We start from the raw sequence: 15,798 nt of genomic DNA on the forward strand, positions 1-15,798 counted from the left end.
ACTCTCAAGAGTCTTCTCCAACACTACAGTTCAAAAACATCAATTATTCAGCGCTCAGCTTTCTTCACAGTCCAGCTCTCACATCCATACATGACCACTAGAAAAACCATAGCCTTAACTAGATGGACCTTTGTTGACAAAGTAATTTCTCTGCTTTTTAATATGCTGTTTAGGTTGGTCATAACTTTCCTTCCAAGGAGTAAATGTCTTTTAATTTCATGGCTGCAATCACCATCTGCAGTGATTTTTCAGCTCATCTCACATGCTAGTAAAGTAATGCTCAAAATTCTCCAAGCCAGGCTTCAGCAATACGTGAATCGTGAACTTCCTGATTTTCAAGCTGGTTTTAGAAAAGGCAGAGGAACCAAAGATCAAATTGCCAACATCTGCTGTATCATACAAAAAGCAAGAGAGTTCCAGAAAAACATCTATTTCTGCTTTATTGACTATGCCAAAGCCTTTGACTGTGTGGATCACAATAAACTGTGGAAAATTCTGAAAGAGATGGGAATACCAGACCACCTGATCTGCCTCTTGAGAAATCTGTATGCAGGTCAGGAAGCAACAGTTAGAACTGGACATGGAACAACAGACTGGTTCCAAATAGGAAAAGGAGTATGTCAAGGTTGTATACTGTCATCCTACTTATTTAAATTTTATGCAGAGTACATCATGAGAAATGCTGGACTGGAAGAAACACAAGCTGGAATCAAGATTGCTGGGAGAAATATCAATAACCTCAGATATGCAGATGACACCACCCTTATGGCAGAAAGTGAAGAGGAACTCAAAAGCCTCTTGATGAAAGTGAAAGTGGAGAGTGAAAAAGTTGGCTTAAAGCTCAACATTCAGAAAACGAAGATCATGGCATTTGGTCTTATCATGTCATGGCAAATAGATGGGGAAACAGTGGAAACAGTGTCAGACTTTATTTTTGGGGTCTCCAAAATCACTGCAGATGGTGACTGCAGCCATGAAATTAAAAGACGCTTACTCCTTGGAAGGAAAGTTATGACCAACCTAGATAGCATATTCAAAAGCAGAGACATTACTTTGCCAACAAAGGTTCATCTAGTCGAGGCTATGGTTTTTCCTGTGGTCATGTATGGATGTGAGGGTTGGACTGTGAAGAAGGCTGAGCACCGAATAATTGATGTTTTTGAACTGTGGTGTTGGAGAAGACTCTTGAGAGTCCCTTGGACTGCAAGGAAATCCAACCAGTCCATTCTGAAGGAGATCAGCCCTGGGATTTCTTTGGAGGCAATGATGCTGAAGCTGAAACTCCAGTACTTTGGCCACCTCATGCGAAGAGCTGACTCATTGGAAAAGATCTGATGCTGGGAGGGATTGGGGGCAGGAGGAGAAGGGGACGACAGAGGATGAGATGGCTGGATGGCATCACTGTCTCGATGGATGTGAGTCTGAGTGAACTCTGGGAGTTTGTGATGGACAGGGAGTCCTGGCATGCTACGATTCATGGGGTCGCAAAGAGTCGGACACGACTGAGCAATTGAACTGAACTGAACTGAAAAATAAAGTCTGACACTGTTTCCATTATTTCCCCATCTATTTGCCATGAAGTGATGGGACCAGATGCCATGATCTTCGTTTTCTGAATGGTGAGCTTTAAGCCAACTTTTTCACTCTCCACTTTCACTTTCATCAAGAGGCTTTTGAGTTCCTCTTCACTTTCTGCCATAAGGGTGGTGTCATCTGCATATCTGAGGTTATTGATATTTCTCCCGGCAATCTTGATTCCAGCTTGTGCTTCTTCCAGCCCAGCGTTTCTCATGATGTACTGTGCATATAAGTTAAATAAGCAGGGTGACAATATAGAGCCTGGACATACTCCTTTTCCTATTTGGAACCAGTCTGTTGTTCCATGTCCAGTTCTAACTGTTGCTTCCTGACCTGCATATAGGTTTCTCAAGAGGCAGGTCAGGTGGTTTTGTATTCCCATCTCTTTCAGAATTTTCCACAGTTTATTGTGATTCACACAGTCAAAGGCTTTGGCATAGTCAATAAAATTACCTGCCTCCACTTCACATAGTTGTTCTTCTGGGGTTTTATCTTGTTCCTTAATATGAGACATATTCCTCTGCCATCTCATTTGGTCTAACTTTCTGTGATTGTGTTTTCTGTTCCACAGTTTGCAGGATTGTAGTTCTTCTTGCTTCTGCTGTCAGCGCTCTGGTGGATGAGGCTATCTAAGAGGCTTGTGCAAGCATCCTGCTGGGAGGGACTGGTTCATGCCCACTAGTTGGTAGAGCTGGGCTTTGTCCCTCTTGTGAGAAGGGCCATGCTCAGGAAGACTTTAAGCAGCTCGTCTGCTGATGGATGAGTCTGTGTTTCTGCTCTGTTGGTTTTTTGGCCTGAAGTGTCCCAGCACTGGAGCTTTTAGGCTGTTAAGTCAGGCTAGGTCTTGGTGAGGAAATGGCAGCCTCCAGAAAGGCTCATGCCAATGAGTACTCATCACAACTGCCACTTCCAGTGTCTTTGTGCCCAGAGCCATCCCCCTGCCTCTGCAGAAGACCCTCTAATACTAGCAGGCAGGCCTGGCCCAATCTTTTATAAGGTCACTGCTTTTTTTCCTGGGTGCTGGTGTGTGTGAGACCTTATGTATTTCCTCTAAGTGAAATTTCTGTTTCCCTCAGTCCTGTGGAAGTTCTGTGATCAAACCTCCTCTTGTGGCCAGACCCTCAGTCTGGGAAGCCTGATGTGGGGCTTGCGACTTGAGCTCCTATGGGAGAACTTCTGTGGTATAATTAATTTTCAGTTTGTGGGTCACCTACCGGGCAGGTATTGGATTTGATTTTACTGTGATTGTGCTCCTCCTACCATCTCATTGTGGCTTCTTTGTCTTTGTATGCAGGGAATCTTTTTTGGTAAGTTCCAGTTATTTTTTTTTTTGTCATGATTGTTCAGCAGTTAGTTGTGATTTTGATGTCTTTTGTAAGAAGGGGTGAACTCACGTACTTCTATTCTGCCATCTTGCAACTTCCTGTCAATATTAAATAAACAAAGTGATGGAAGATAAGTTAGAAGACCTGAATAGCCATTTTTCCTAAAACGACTACAGAGGTCCAACAGGCACACGAGAAGATGCTCAGTATTACTAATCATCAGGGAAATGCAAATCAGAACCACAAAAAGATTGAACTTCACCCTTGTCAGAATGGCTGTCATCAAAAAGTCTACAAATAGCAAATGTTGGTAAGGATGTGGAGATAAGGGAATCCTATACACTGTTGGTGAGAATGTAAGTTGGTGCAGTTACTATGGAAAACAGCATGGAGGTTCCTCAACAAAACTAAAAATAGAACTACCATGTGATCAAAAAATTCCACTCCTGGGTATATAGCCAGAGAAATTGGAAACACTACTTTGAAAAGATAACATACATCTCAGTGTTCATAGGTGTATTACTTTTAATAGCCAAGATATGGAAGCAACATAAATGTCCTTTAGCAGATGAATGGATAAATAAAATATGTTGTGTGCATCTGTGATGGGATATTCAGCCTTAAAAAACATGAAGTTTTGCCATTTCTAACAACGTGGGTAGACCTGGAGATATTATGCCTAGTGAAATAAGTCAGACAGAGAAAGACAAGTACTCTATCCCTTACGTGTGAAATCTTAAAAAAAATAAAACAAAGAAATGAGTATAACATAGCATTAATAGACTCACAGATATAGGGAACAAACTAGTGGTTATCAGTGGGGAGAAGGAAGAGAAAAGGGACTAAACAGGGGTACGGGATTAAGAGATACACACTACTATATATAATATAAGATACAAAGACATATTATACAGCACAGGGAATATAGCCTATGTTTTACAATAATTTTAGTTGGATTTTATAACCTATAAAATATAGAATCAAAGAATTATTATGTTATATACCTGAAACTAATATAATATTGTAAATCAACTACACTTCAACTAAAAATATATAGGTAAATATTCTGTGACATTAATAGCATGCCATAAAATTCAGAGACACCAAAATGCTAGTATTCCATTTTTTCAGATATATAAAGTATCAGAGGGATTAACATTTATTTGATAAATATTTCAATTTTATTTGATTTTTAACAACAAATATCATGTACATAATAATTTTTTAGATAAATTAAAGCATGAAAAGTAACTAGAAAGAAATTCTGGAGCTGAAAATTACAATAAGTGAAATAAAAATTTCAGTAGATGGATTTATAAGCAGATTTGAACACCCAGAAATATCGTAGAACTTGATGATAGGATGGACAACTGAAATAAGAAAATGAGGTATAAAGGGGAAAAAGATTGAAGAAAAATGAACAGAATCTGAAGGACCTTTGGTACACCACCAAGCAGACAACAACATGTATGTTGTGGGAATCTCAGGAAGAGAAAGAGCATCAGGAAGAGAAAATTTGTCACCAAGTCACTAAATGAAAGGTATGAATATAAACATCCAGGGAATTCAGGAAATTTTTAGCAGGGTAGATTCAGAGACCTCTACTGAAACACATTATGATCAAACCAAAAAGATAATCTTGAAAGCCACAGACTTGTTACATTCAAGTGGAAATCCCAACTAGATTATCAGTAGATTCTTACCAGAAACATTGAAGATCAGATGGCAATGGACTGATATATTTAAATTGAAGAAGGATAAAAACTGTCAATCAAGGGTCTAGCAAAACTATCCCTTAAAAATGAGGGAAAAATTAAGACATTCCTAGATAAAGAAATGATCAGGGAATTATTACCACTAGACCTGCCCTGCAAGAAATGCTAAAGGGAGAGCCTCAGTTTGAAATGAAAGGACTCTAGATGGTGGTAACTCAAAGTTGTATTAAAAAAAAAAATAAAGATCTTTGGTAAATGTATTCACATGGACAATTAAATATATAGTATCACTGTAATGTGATTTGAATACTTTTCATTTTCTATGTTATTTAAGAAACTAATGAATAAAAACTAATTATCTTACATGTTTGAGCACGCAGAGTGTGTAAAGATGTACTTTGTGTCATCAGTAACAGAAAGCGGATAGGGAGAGAGGTGTATTGGAGCAGTGTTTTTGTATATTATTGAATTTAAGCTGGTATAAACTCAAATTAGAATGCTATAACTTTAGGATGTTGAATATAACCCTCATGATAACTATAAAGACAGAAAGTATGGTAATGGTTACCTTGGGCTGGGGTGAGTGGAAAAAGGAATTATTGTTTAATGGGTAGAGAGTTTCAATTTTGCAAGTTGAAACAAGTTCTGGAGTGGATGGGACTGATGATGGTTATATGACAGTGTGCTTGAGTGCCAAGTCGCTTCAGTCGTTTCTTACTCTCTGTGACCCAGTGGACTGTAGCCTGCCAGGCTCCCTCCTCTTTCCATAGGATTCTCCAGGCAAGAATACTGGAGTGGGTTGTCATTTCCTCTTCCAGGGGATCTTCCCAACCCAGGGATCAAACCCACATCTCTTATGTCTTCTGCATTGGCAGGCAGGTTCTTTACCACTAGCGCCATGTAGGAAGTCCAGTTTAAGTGTGAATTTACTTAATGCCATTGAACTGTACTTTCAAAAATGGTTAAAATGGTAAATTTTATGTTATGTATATTTTACCCACTTAAAAAAAAAAACTAAAATAGAGTTGATAATCATGAATTTAAGATGAAAACATTCATTATAGTTTTGTGCCTTTTCTATACTCTGATTTATTTGTGTGGATGCAGGCACAAACTGAGTGAAGATTTGGATTTCTCAAGGTGGTAAGACAGTAAAATTATATGAGAAAGGGATCAAAGAGTTAAGAGTATACAACTTAAGAGTATACAACTTAGAGTTGTATACAAGAGTTAAGAGTATACAAAAGTAAATGACTGATTGTGGAGTATAAGCTGATCAGTAAAACTCTAGTCAAGCTGGTAGCAGAAGGAAGTAGGAAACAACAAGGGGTCTTGACCCAAATGAGTCAACTTCCTTTAAACAATCTTCTTGGAAATCCCAAATAATGGCCAGATTTACGCATGTGCTATACATAGCTGTAAGAGATTCTGGATTTTTTTTTTTATTATTCTGCAGAGGAGTGTGTCCGGCTAAGACCTTTACAGTTTACTAGGGAGGAAGGGAAGAGTGCATGTAAAAAGCCACTAGACTCTTTTGTCACAGTATGAAATAGTGTCCTGCCTAATGAGTCTCTTTGGGAAAAAGGATTACAGAAGTTGATTTAGCTTGTGGGGAAAGGGATAGTCTCCTTTAATCAAAGCTAGGCACAAGGCCATTTAGGCAAAAAATGTGAGTTATACAGCAGTATTTTTTTTTGCTCATCCATTCATTCATTATCTTCTTCTCCCTCAGGCATATTTATCTTTCAAGTCATAAGCATCCTCATGTGCTTCTTATCTCTTTACTTACAGAAGTTTCTTTCAGAAAAAGATCTGATAAACTCAATTTCATTATAGCTTAAATGACTGATAAAGTTTAGAGTCACTCATCTGAACAGTGTTAACATTTTTAAAGGGGATGGAACTTTAAGCTAAAAAGTATGACATCTCATTGGAGTGGGTCCCTAGCTTAGGAAGTAGGAATAGTTTAAGGGACATGAGGAGCTTCCTGTCGCCTCTGTAATGATGCCATCTTGGCCATTCTTTATCTGAATGCTCCTCTGAATATCACTGGCCTGAGATGCATGGTTCAGTCTTCAGACTGTCAGTCTGGTAACAGCTATTAAATTCAGTCTGAGACCAAATAAAAAGGAGCATTTTGCAATTGGATTGAATAAAGGTTAATGGCATAAAAGATTCAGAACTCACGATCAGATAGCCGTGGGACTCTCAGACTTCTCACAACTCAATCAGTGAATGCTGGGAAGTTGAGTTAACCTCATGGCACCCAGCAGAATTGACTTAGGATAAGTTTTTGCTTGTGACAGAAGCACATTTCCTTTTCTGCTCATTGAATAGCCAAATAGAATTGACTGTTAGTTTTCCACATGCCACCAAGAGATATCTTAGTTAGCACATCTGATAGACTACAGAATAGGAATGCTACTTAACATAAGTTTTATTGCAGCTCAGCACCTGCTCCAGCCAGCAGTTTTACTATCTAAGGGAGGCTGTGCTCAGATAATCATTATTCTTGTATCTTTGCATTTGTATTCTGCAGACCACTGTTCAAGGTAAAATTGATAAATGAAGGCACTGATTGTGAGTGGCAGAAACCTGTAGCTGCAAGTTCTTTGCGAGCTTGGAACATTAGAGACTGGGAGGGGGAATTGTTTGTGTAATTGGAATTATTGTCTAGATACACCAGCCTCTCCTCTCTGATTAAACCTCCTTCTTTCCCTTCTTCTCTCATCCATCTCTCTCTATATCTCTTTTCCATTAATTTTCAGCACAGTGTTTTACTTTAATAAGGGATAGGGAAAAATATGTAATAACCAGGGCAAAAGCTGTTAGGCAGAAATCCAAATCCCTAATCAATAAGGTAAGTGTTAGAATTGTAGAATCTCATGTATTAGGCACAGGAATAATATTTATTTAGTTAGACAGAACGGTTGTTAAAGTATTGAAATACCTCTTTACCAAATGGTGTATGTATCTGCTGACCCAAGCCCTATGAACATATCCTTGCCACAAAGTCCCTTGGTGAGTCCTAAGACTCTTAAGATTGCCTCTTTATCTATAAACTAGAGAGTTAGCCCTTGGCATGGCTGGGGGCCTGCAGGAAAGAGCACCTGGTGTCTAATTTAATTGTTCTAAACCCATGTCACATAAGTCGTTAACTGCTAGAATTTTTAACTGCTCGAATGCCCTCCAAAGACTTGAACAGGGAGGGCTACTTTTGGGTAGGAAAAATAAAATGTATTTCTCCCATGTAATTCACTGGCTTTTTGTTCTTTGGTGCACAGCTAGGCATTTAGCTCTCTTGGGTCTTTGGTGAGGAGATGAATCAGTATTCTCTCACTTCTCAAACTGTTTTTAGGTAGAGAACATTGACTCTGAGTACATAAGATAAAGCAGAAGGACATGTTCAATTCATGCATCAGGGATACCTGCAGATAATTTTGGGTGGCCTATTGTAACCCTTGCACCCTTTGCTTATTAATCTGTAAAGTGAACTTACTACAACATATCATTATTTGTAAGTGTCCTCTTATTGAGAAGGTCCCAGGGGATTCTAGAAGGACTCAAAATTTACCTTTTGCACATTTTTTCCTCCAAAGTTCAGTATATTGTAAAAATGTATTCTCTTTATTTAGAAAGCTCCGTGTCTTTTCAATCATAGTTAACAATGGTATTCTTGACAGAAACTGCATCCTCTGTCATGTTTATAATGTACGCTTCTTTGAAGCATTTGCATGTTTATGTAATTGGGTCTGTACTAATTAAAATAGCACTAGAGAGCCAATTTAATCCCTGGGATAAGTGAGCCTGAACATTAGGGACATTCTGGCACACACACACACACCCCTCGTAAATATGTTGTTAAGTTGCAAGTGGTTGTGATGGAATGTACCACTCAGGCACTTTACCCTCCTTAGTGCAGAAGTAAATTGTCAGGGCTCTCACACAGCTCCAACAGGATTCCAAGAGAGGGAATGGAAAAGACTTTCAGAAATCTGATAGTTGCCCAGTTTGGTACCCTGAGATGCAAAATAAACCAGTAAAAAATTCTAACATCTCTGCTGATTTTAGCCTGTAGTCTAATTAAATACATACAGTTGTTTAGTTAAAGGAAATCAGAAAGACTTTGAGCATATTCAAAATAGGGTAGGATCATAAACACAAGTCTGCTATAAACAGTTCATAGATAAGATACAATCAGTGATGGAAAATTGCTGAAGATTAGGCTCACAGTTGGAGAAGGCAATGGCAACCCACTCCAGTACTCTTGCCTGGAAAATCCCATGGACGGAGGAGCCTGGTAGGCTGAAGTCCTTGGGGTAGTAAAGAGTCGGACACGACTGAGCGACTTCACTTTCACTTTTCACTGTCATGCGTTGGAGAAGGAAATGGCAACCCACTCTAGTGTTCTTGCCTGGAGAATCCCAGGGATGGGGGAGCCTGGTGGGCTGCTATCTATGGGGTCGCACAGAGTCGGACATGACTGAAGCAACTTAGCAGCAGCAGCAGCAGGCTCACAGTAATTAAATATCTATTTTTCTCAAAGTTTCATATTAAGTAACAAGCATATTACCATGATATTATCATCTGTTCGAACAGTGGTTCTCAACTTTGTAGGGACAATCTTCTGGGGAGTCTTAAAATTACTGACACCTTGGTCCTATCCAAAGAAATTCTGATTTATTTAGTCCAGAGTGGTCTGAGTATCGGAATGTTTACAATCTCCTTGGCAAACAAACGAACAGAAAAGGCTTTATTCACCTTTATTGAGGTATAATTGACAAATAAAATTGGTGTGTATAGTGTGATGATTTGACGTATGTGAACACTGTGAAAGGATTCGCACAAAGTAATACACCCATCACCTCACATAGTTTTTGTTTGTTTCTTTGTTTTTTGGTGAGAATGCTTAAGATCTCTCTTAGCAAATTTCAGTTATACAATAACAGTATTATCAACTATAGTCACCATGCTATTTATCAGCTCCTCACAACTTACTCATCTTAATAACTGACAACTTATAAACTATCAGTTTACTAACCTGTGCTTATTTCTCCCAGCCTCCATCCCCTGGCGATGACCATCCTACTGTCTTGTTTCTGTGAATTCATATAAGTGATACCATGCAGTAATTTGTACTTCTCTGTCTGACTTATTTCTCTTATTAAGAGCATAATAACCTTGAGGATCATCTATGCTGTGCAGTTTGGGTTGAGAACCACTGGGTGAGAACTACATTTATCAACATGGAAGTTTTAAAAATATGTTATAAATATATGTATATTTTTATATTATATAACTGTATTATGAATATACATGTATTTTTCAAAATATAAAGTGACTCAGAAGATAATTGTTTAAAAATTTTAAGAAACATTTGAGTCCAGAGATTGACTTTTTGATGGAATATGTCTAGAAATATTTTCATAGCTTAGTTTAAAATTATAGTGCATGAAGTTTATAGAAATTCAGAACTGTGTATATTTTGGATTTCATAGTATCTTTAAGAAAGCAAAATTTCTGAGCACACACAGTTACTGATTTTAATGAGAAATATTTTCCTGCAGGCACTTACCAAGAGGAAAGGTATTTCTGTGTACCTTTGCAACCAACTCCTTGAGTCCGTGAAATTCTCCAGTGAGTAGCCATTCCCTTCTCTGGGGATCTTCCCAACCCAGGGAATGAACCCAAGTCTCCCACATTGCAGGTGGATTCTTTATCATCTGAGCCACCAGGGAAGCCCAAAAATACTGTAGTCGGTAGCCTATCCCTTCTCCAGGGTTTCTTCCTGATCTGGGAATCGAACTGGGGCCTCTTGCATTGCAGGCAGATTCTTTACCAGCTGAGCTATCACGGAAGCCCATATTTCTATGTAACAAAGTAATATTTGCTTCTCATTGAAGAGAGAGACAATAATGAAGATACACTGAAGATAGTAGCAGATGAATGCTGATGAATGTTTGACTGATCTGATTATAGTTAATAAGAACACAGTTTTTCTGAGATTCAAGATGCTGTATATCAGAAGTGATGGTAATCATTTTGACACATCAAAAAGTCTGTGAGTTGAGTGAAGTTTATTGGAACTTAAAGGTCAAAGAAAGGCTTTGATGTAATTATTATTGCTTGGCTACTGGTATAAAAAAATAAAATCACTTCATTATGTAACTTAAAATGCTATTGGTGGAGCCTATATAAAGTTTCCATTTAGAAAAGCATTGTAAGACACTTTTTTTTTCTTCCAGAAATAAAATCAGCTTTATCACTGGTCTTTAACAATCTGAGAAGGAAAAATGTGAGTGTGTATGCATTTATTATCTTACTTTTTAAGTTTCAACAAAGTAATCATTTTTTACTGAAGTTAGTTGATGTATGATATATAAATTACAGATGTGAAATATAGTGAATGACAATTTTAGAAGTTATACTTCATTTACAGTTATAAAATATTTTGTATTCCCTGTGTTGTATAATACATCTTTGCTAGCTTAAATTAAACATAATAGTTTGAATGCTTATTAAATTTAAAAAAAAATGTATTTAAATATAGTTGACATATAGTAGGCTAGTTTCAGGTGTACTATGTAGTGTTACAATATGTATATTTATTATATGTATACATTTATATATCTTCTTGAGAAACCTCCATATTGTTTTATATAGTGACTAACCAGTTTACATCCCCTCCAATAGTGCACTAGGGTTTCCTTTTATCCACATGCCCATCGCCACGTTATTTCTTGTCTTTTTGATAACAGTCATTCTGACAGGTGTGAGGTATTTTCCTGATAATTAGTGATATTGAACATATTTTTATGTCCCTGTTGGCCATTTATGTCTTCTTTGGAAAAATATCTTAACAGAATCTTCTGTCCATTTTTTAAAATAAGGTTTATTTGTTTTGTGATTTTGAGATGTACAATTTCTTTGTGCATTTTGGATGTTAACCTCTTATCAGATGTATTGTTTGCAAGTATCTTCTCTCATTAAATACATCGCCTTTTCATTTTATTGATGATTTCCTTCACTGTGCAGAAGCACATTCAGTTTGAGGTAGTCCCACTTATTTATGTTTGGCTCCATGGTTGTAAATTAACTGACCATATAAGCACGGGTTTATTTCTGATTCTGTATTCTGTTTCATTGATCTGTGTATCTGTTTTGTTTTTTTTTTTTTTTTTTTTACCAGTACTTTACTGTTTCAATTACTGTAGCTTCTTTGTAGTATAGCTGAAAATCTGAGCTCATGATTCCTCCAGTTTTGTTCCTCTTTTTTAAGATTTCTTTAACAATTCAGTGTCTTTTCTGTTTCTGTACAAATTTTAGAATTATTTGTTCTGGTTTTGTGAAAATGCCTTTGGCATTTATTTTTTATTTTTAAAATTTATTTTTATTTGGAAGATAATTGCTTTACAATGTTGTTTGGTTTCTGCTATACAACAATGTGAATAAGCTCTAAGTATACATATATCCTCTCCCAATTGAGCCTCCATCTCCTGCCATCCCACTCCTCCAGGTTGTCACAAAGCATGGAGCTGAGTTCCCTGTGTTATACAATAGCTTCCCATTAGTGGTTTTACACATTTCATTTCTACTTACTCAATTCATCCCCCTTTTCCTTCTGTATTCATTAGTAACATTTTTCTAGATTTCAAATATATGCATTAATATATGATATTTATTTTTCTGTTTGTGACTTACTTCACTCTGTGTAATAGGCTCTAGGCTCATCTGCCTCAGTTCAGCTGGCTCAAATTCATTCCTTTTTGTGGCTGAGTAATACTCCACTGTATGTACATATATATTACAACTTCTTTTTCCATTCATCTGTTAATGAAAATCCAGGTTGCTTCCATGTCCTGGGTATTGCAAATAGTGCTGCAGTGAACATTGGGGTAAATGTGTCTTTTTGAATTACGGTTTTCTCAGGGTATATACCCAGGAGTGGGATTGTTGGATCATATGGTAGATCTCTTCCTCATTTTTAAAGGAATATCCATATTGTTCTCCTTAGTGGCTGTATTAATTTACATTCCCACCAACAGTGCAGGAGGACTCTTTTTTTTCCACATCCTCTTCAGCATTATTGTTTTTAGATTTTTTTTTTTTTTATGATGGCCGTTCTGACTATTACAATGATACCTCATGGTAGTTTTCCATTTACATTTCTCTACCCTTATGGCAGAAAGTGAAGAGGAACTAAAAAGCCTCTTGATGAAAGTGAAAGTGGAGAGTGAAAAAGTTGGCTTCAAGCTCAACATTCAGAAAACGAAGATCATGGCATCCGGTCCCACCACTTCATGGGAAATAGATGGGGAAACAGTGGAAACAGTGTCAGACTTTATTTTTGGGGCTCCAAAATCACTGCAGATGGTGACTGCAGCCATGAAATTAAAAGACGCTTACTCCTTGGAAGGAAAGTTATGACCAACCTAGATAGCATATTCAAAAGCAGAGACATTACTTTGCCAACAAAGGTCCGTCTAGTCAAGGCTATGGTTTTTCCTGTGGTCATGTATGGATGTGAGAGTTGGACTGTGAAGAAGGCTGAGCACCGAAGAATTGATGCTTTTGGACTGTGGTGTTGGAGAAGACTCTTGAGAGTCCCTTGGACTGCAAGGAGATCCAACAAGTCCATTCTGAAGGAGATCAGCTCTGGGATTTCTTTGGAAGGAATGATGCTAACGCTGAAACTCCAGTACTTTGTGGCCACCTCATGCGAAGAGTTGACTCATTGGTAAAGACTCTGATGCTGGGAGGGATTGGGGGCAAGGAGAGAAGGGGACAACAGAGGATACGATGGCTGGATGGCATCACTGACTCGACGGACGTGAGTTTGAGTGAACTCCGGGAGTTGGTGATGGACAGGGAGGCCTGGCATGCTGCAATTCATGGGGTTGTAAAGAGTTGGACATGACTGAGCAACTGAACTCAACTGAACTGAACTGAATAATGAGTGATGTTGAGCATCTTTTCATGTTTGTTGGCTATTTGTATGTCTTCTTTGGAGAAATGTCTGTTTAGGTCTTCTGCTCATTTTTTGATTGAGTTGTTTGTTTTTCTGATATTGAGCTGCATAAGCTGCATATGTGTTCTGGAAATTAATCCTTTGGCAGTTGCTTCATTTGCAGTTATTTTGCCTCCTTAGATAGGTTTATTCCTAAATATTTTATTCCTCCTGTGATGGCAAATGGTAGTTTTGTTAATTTCCCTTTCTGATCTTTCATTGTCAGTGTATGGAAATGCAGCTGATTTCTGCCTATTAATTTTGTATCCTGATACATTACCTAATCCATTGATGACTTCTGGTAGTTTTCTTGCCCAATTTTATATTTTTGATGTCATATTTTACATATCTTTATCCTTTTAATATTTATAGATGATTTGACTACTCTTGTCTTTTAACCTTCCTTTACAGGTGATTTATTTGCTATACTTAGTATATATTTATCTTACAAGTGAGATTTCTTTCTTTCATGTTTTATTATTTCTAGTTATGGCCTTTTCTTTTTCATTTAAGGAAGTACCTCTAACATTGCCTGTAAACCAGCTGCTGCTGCTGCTGCTAAGTCGCGTCAGTCGTGTCCGACTCTGTGCGACCCCATAGACAGCAGCCCACCAGGCTCCCCCGTCCCTGGGATTCTCCAAGCAAGAACACTGGAGTGGGTTGCCATTTCCTTCTCCAACGCATGAAAGTGAAAAGTCAAAGTGAAGTTGCTCAGTCGTGTCTGACTCTTAGCGACCCCATGGACTGCAATCTACCAGGCCCCTCCATCCATGGGATTCTCCAGGCTAGAGTACTGGAGTAGGGTGTCATCGCCTTCTCCGGTCCTGTAAAGCTAGTGGTGATGAATTCCTTTAGCCTTTGCTTATCTAGGAAACTCTTTATCCCTCTTTCAATTCTGAATGATAGCCTTGTTGAGTAGAGTATTTTTTATTGTAAGTTTCTCCTTTCAGTACCTTGAATATATCATGTTAGTTCCTTCTGGTATGTAATGTTTCTGCTGCAAATCAGCTGATAATTTTAAGGGATTTCCCTTATACGTAACTAGTTGTTTTTCTCTTGGTGCTTTTAAGAGTCTCACTTTTACTTTTGGGCTTTAAATTATAATGTGTTTTGGTGTGGATGTCTTTGGATTCATTTTGTTTGGTACTAGGTGCTTGTATATCTGTTTTCTTTGCCACATTGAGGAAGTGTTCAGTTGTTATTTCTTCAAATATATTTTCTCTTTTTTCTTTCCTCATTTCGGGACCCCAATAATGCAAATGTTTGTGCCCTTAGTGTTGTCTAAGATGTCTCTCAAATTCTCCTCATTTAAATGTTTTTCTTCTACTGTTTCAGTTGAGTAATTTTCAGCATCATATCTTCTGGATTGTTGATCTGTTCTTCTGTATCCTCTAATTTGCTATTGATTCCTCACTTTCAGTGTATTTTTTATTTCAGTTATGTATTCTTCAGTTCTGAATTAAAAAAATATTTTCTATCTCTTTGTTTAAACTCTCACTGACTTCACCCATTCTTTTCCTGAGTTCAGTGGGTATCTTTGTGACTATTACTTTGAACCCTTTATCTGGTAAATTATTCCCATGTTGTTTTTTGTTTTCCTGAAGTTCTGCCTTATTTTTTTTTTTTTAATTAGGAACATGTTCCTTTATCTCCTCATTTTGCCTGAATTTCAGTATGTTTTCTAGTGTATTAGGTAGATCAGCTCTGTCTCTCAGTCTTGAAAGGGTGATATAGCAGATATCCTGTGGGGCCCAGTGGAGCAATCCCCCTGTTGCACCAGAGCCTGGTGCTCCAGGGGTTTCCCCTCCTGTTGTGGCTGGGCTGTGATTCTTGTGGATGTGCTGGTGGGCAGGGTTGGCTCTTAGGTCAGCTGGCTGTGAGGCCCAGCAGCAACTGTTATGGGTGCTTTAGTGTGTTGGGCTAACCCACTGGAAGGGAACCAGGGCTGGCCAGGGCTGCCTGCCTGGTGGGGTGGCCCAGGAGTCACTTTGAAGGAGTTCCAGTGTAGGTAAGTTGGGTGGGGCACACACAGGGGAACACAAGGGCAAACTGCACCATCACGTTAGCTGTGTTGATGGAGAGTGACAGAAATAGCACCAGCCAGTGCCAGATAAGTTAGGTAACAGAGTAAAAAATGGCACCTACCTTGTAACTTCATAACCTACCATTGAGT

General features: G+C 38.1%; 1 pseudogene; it reads right to left on the bottom strand.

Moving 5' to 3' along the window:
• LOC123332947 overlaps window positions 1–14,863 on the bottom strand; it is an 81,205-nt pseudogene extending 66,342 nt beyond the window's left edge.
• Between the last annotated feature and the right edge of the window lie 935 nt (window positions 14,864–15,798).

This window comes from Bubalus bubalis, chromosome 1, assembly GCF_019923935.1.
Source record: "Bubalus bubalis isolate 160015118507 breed Murrah chromosome 1, NDDB_SH_1, whole genome shotgun sequence".
Taxonomy (NCBI): domain Eukaryota; kingdom Metazoa; phylum Chordata; class Mammalia; order Artiodactyla; family Bovidae; genus Bubalus; species Bubalus bubalis.